The following is a 3,381-nucleotide window of genomic DNA, read 5'->3' as shown; positions in this document are numbered from 1 at the left end:
TCCTAGCTCTCCTCAATCCATTTTTGAGTTCTTTCCTCGCTACCCTGTAATCCTCAAGCTGTGCCAGATCCTTGCTTCCTCAACCTTAAGTAAGCTTCCTTCTTCCTTGTGACGAGAAGCTCCTCTGCTCTTATTGTCCAACACTCCTTCACCTTCCCAATCCTTGCCTGTCTCAGTGGGACAAAGTTATCCAACACTCGCAACAGTGCTCTTTAAACAGCCTCCACATTTCTGTTGTACATTTCCCATCGGACAATTGTACCCAACGTATACTCCACAGCTCCTGTCTAATGGCAGCATAAGTCTCCCCCACACCCAATTAAATACCTTCCCATACCGTCCGTTCCTATCCCTCTCCACGGCTATCGTAAAGGTGAGGCAGTTGTGGTCACCGTCACTGAAATGCTCTCCCACCGAGAGATCGGACACTTGGCCTGGCTCGTTCCCTAGCACCCAATCCAATATGGCCTCCCCCTTAGTCAGTCTAATGATGTGCGACTTTAACCGTCACATTGATTGGAAAGGGTAACTACGACAACAAATTCAGTGCATTAAGAATTGTTTCCCAAAGCCAACCAGGGAGCAGACGATCTTGGATCTGGTAATGTGTAATGAGGCAATTAATGTGTAATTAATAAATTACCTCCCAATAAAAGATTCCCCTAAAGGGCACTACTGGTTACTCACCACTCGGGTGTTTTTCCTTCTTGGCGGTGGTACCTGAATCAAGTTTTCTGCACTCGATGTTTCTTCACTGTCAAAGAGAAAAGGAAGAAAAGAAAAGATCCCATAAGAAGCAGTGAACATGGTAGAATTTAATTATCAGTTTGAGTGTGCGAAACGTGGGTTGGAAACCAGTGTATTTACATTGAATAAAGGGAATTACAATGAAATTAAGATAGAGCTAGTGAAAGTGAACTAGGTGGATACATTAACAGAAACTGCTGGAAAAGCTCAGCAGGTCTGGCAGCATCTTTGGAGAGAAATCAGAGTTGACGTCCCGGGTCCACTGACTCTCCCTCAGGGCTGGATAGATTGGTTACCTGGATATAGGATGGATACATTAGCAGGGGGAATGACGGTAAGCCAGCAGTGACAGACCTTTGAGGTTCAGCAAGAATACATCCCAGAAAAGGAAGACAGATTGTGTGAGGGATAAACCAAGGAGGCTAAGCAGATTATTAAGGTGAAAGAAAAAACATAAAAGGAGGCCAAAGTCAGTGAGTCAGTCCCAAAGCTGGGATAAATTCAGAATCCAGCAAAGGAGGACTAAAGAAATAATAAAGACAGCAAAAACACGAGGAAAATAACAACTGACAATAAGACCTTATTAAATATATAAAAAGGAAGAGAGAGGTCAAAGTAAACATAAGCCCCTTAAGAAAAGTTTTGGGAAACAATGAAACAGCAGTGAAACTGATATTTTGCATCAGTCTTTATGGTGGAAGAAATCGGAACATTCCATTAATGTCAAAGAATATGGCGGAGAAATTAAGTAACTTCTCTAAAATAATATTAGACAAACCAATGAGTGAAGAGTTAAGCCCCTGGCCCTGATGGCTTGCATCTTAAGATCCGAAGAGAGATAGCTACTGAGATAGTGGGTGCACTGGGGTGTAATTTTCCTAATATCTATGCATTCTGTAGAAGTCTGAGGACTGGAAAACTGCGAATGTGATATCGCTATTGAAAAAGGGAGGGAGGCAAGAAGTGGGTCAATTACCCTAACATTTATCGTCGGAAAAGTAATAGGATAAATTATTAAGAAAGGAATAGTAGGACATTTAGAAAATTATAATCAAATCAAACAATCAGCATGGCTTTATGAAAAGGGAAATCATACCTGTCTAAATTCTAAGAGCTTTACAAGGAAGCAGATAGGAAGGGAGCCTGTAGATGTGTTGTTGAAAGCCTTCTGGAAGTCCAAACCCAAAGTACCTCATAAAAGGTTAAGGTCAAAAGATATAAGCCCAGAGTGTTAGTAGAATATTGGCATGGATAGAGAATTGGCTCATGGGCAGAAAACAGTAGAGATAAGACGTTCTTTTGCAGGTGGCGACCTGTGACCAGTGCAGTCCCGCACGGATTAGTGCTGGGACCAAAACTGTTAACAATATATATTTAGGTCTTGGATGCCAATACATTCATTTTCTTCCTCCAGATTTGCAGACATTAGAATCGGTGGAAAGACAGGTTGTAAGAGGGATACAAACATTTCACAGAAAAATATTGATAGGTTAAGCAACTAAACATATTGACAAATTATCACAGATTAATAGAATTCTGACAGTGCAGAAGCAGGCCAATCAGTCCTTTGAGTCCACACAGACCCTCTCAATAGCAACCCACCTAGACCCCTCACCCTATCCCTGTAACCCTGCATTCCCATAGCTAACCAACCTAGCCGGCACATCCCTGGACACGATGGACAATTTAGCCTGGACAATCCACTCTAACCTGCACATCTTTGGACTGTGGGAGGAAGTCAGAGCACCCGGAGGAAACCCACGCAGACACGAGGGAGAACGTGCAAATCCCACACAGACACCCAAGGTTCCCTGAGCCACTGTGCTGCCCTGAAGTATTATGTGTAAATGAAGTGTAATGCTGGAAAATGCAAAGTTGTTCATTTTGGAAGTGAGAGCAGAGAACAGAATATAATTTAAAATGGAGAGCAACTGCAGAAAGCTGCAACACAATGGGGGCACTTGTGCATGAAACACAGAAAGCTACCAAACAGGAGCAGCAGGTCATCCTGAAGAGCTTATGCTCAAAACATCGACTCTCCTGGTCCTTGGATGCTGCCAGACTGGTTGTGCTTCTGCAGCACCACACTGTCCGAGTCTAATCTCCAGCATCTGCAATCCTCACTTTCTACCAGCAGGTAATCAGGAAGGTTAATGCAATGTCGGCCTTATTTCGACGGGGTTGGAGTGTATGAGTAGGAAAATCTTACTGCAATTGTACAAGGTGCCACATCTAGAGTACCGTGAGCTGTTTTAGACCCTTATTGAAGGAAAGATATCATTTCTTTGGAGACAGAGAATCAGAAAAGGTTCTCCAGGATGATCCCCGGTATGGAGGGATTGACTAATGAGCAAAGGCTAAATAAGTTGGGACTCTATTCCATGGGGTTTAGAAGAATGAGAGGCGTTGTCATTGAAACACATCGGATTCTAAACGGTCAATGCTGAGAGGATAGAGTCAGAGATGTACAGCACGGAAACAGACCCTTCGATCCAACCGGTCCATGCTGACCAGATATCCCAATCCAATTTATTTCCACCTGCCAGCACCCGGCCCATATCCCTCCAAACCCTTCCTATTCATATACCCATCCAAATGCCTCTTAAATGTTGCAATTGTACCAGCCTCCACCAC

The 3,381-nt window shown here is 43.4% G+C and overlaps 1 protein-coding gene across 6 annotated transcripts in view; it reads right to left on the bottom strand.

The window, feature by feature from the left end:
- The window catches only part of LOC122544349 (guanine nucleotide-binding protein G(I)/G(S)/G(T) subunit beta-2), a 171,047-nt gene that overhangs the window by 40,556 nt on the left and 127,110 nt on the right, over positions 1-3,381 (bottom strand). For 5 of the 6 annotated variants that reach the window (XM_043683563.1, XM_043683560.1, XM_043683562.1 and 2 more), the window contains one exon: positions 688-754. The exons of the other annotated variant lie outside the window; for it this stretch is intronic. The gene's annotated coding sequence lies outside the window, so the exon portion shown is untranslated. The remainder of the gene's footprint in view (positions 1-687; positions 755-3,381) is intronic. 6 annotated transcript variants of the gene reach the window in all.

The sequence above is a fragment of the Chiloscyllium plagiosum genome, chromosome 48 (assembly GCF_004010195.1).
Source record: "Chiloscyllium plagiosum isolate BGI_BamShark_2017 chromosome 48, ASM401019v2, whole genome shotgun sequence".
Taxonomy (NCBI): Eukaryota; Metazoa; Chordata; class Chondrichthyes; order Orectolobiformes; family Hemiscylliidae; genus Chiloscyllium; species Chiloscyllium plagiosum.
Note: the sequence above shows the minus strand (reverse complement) of the source record. Positions and strands in the feature narration are given on the sequence as shown.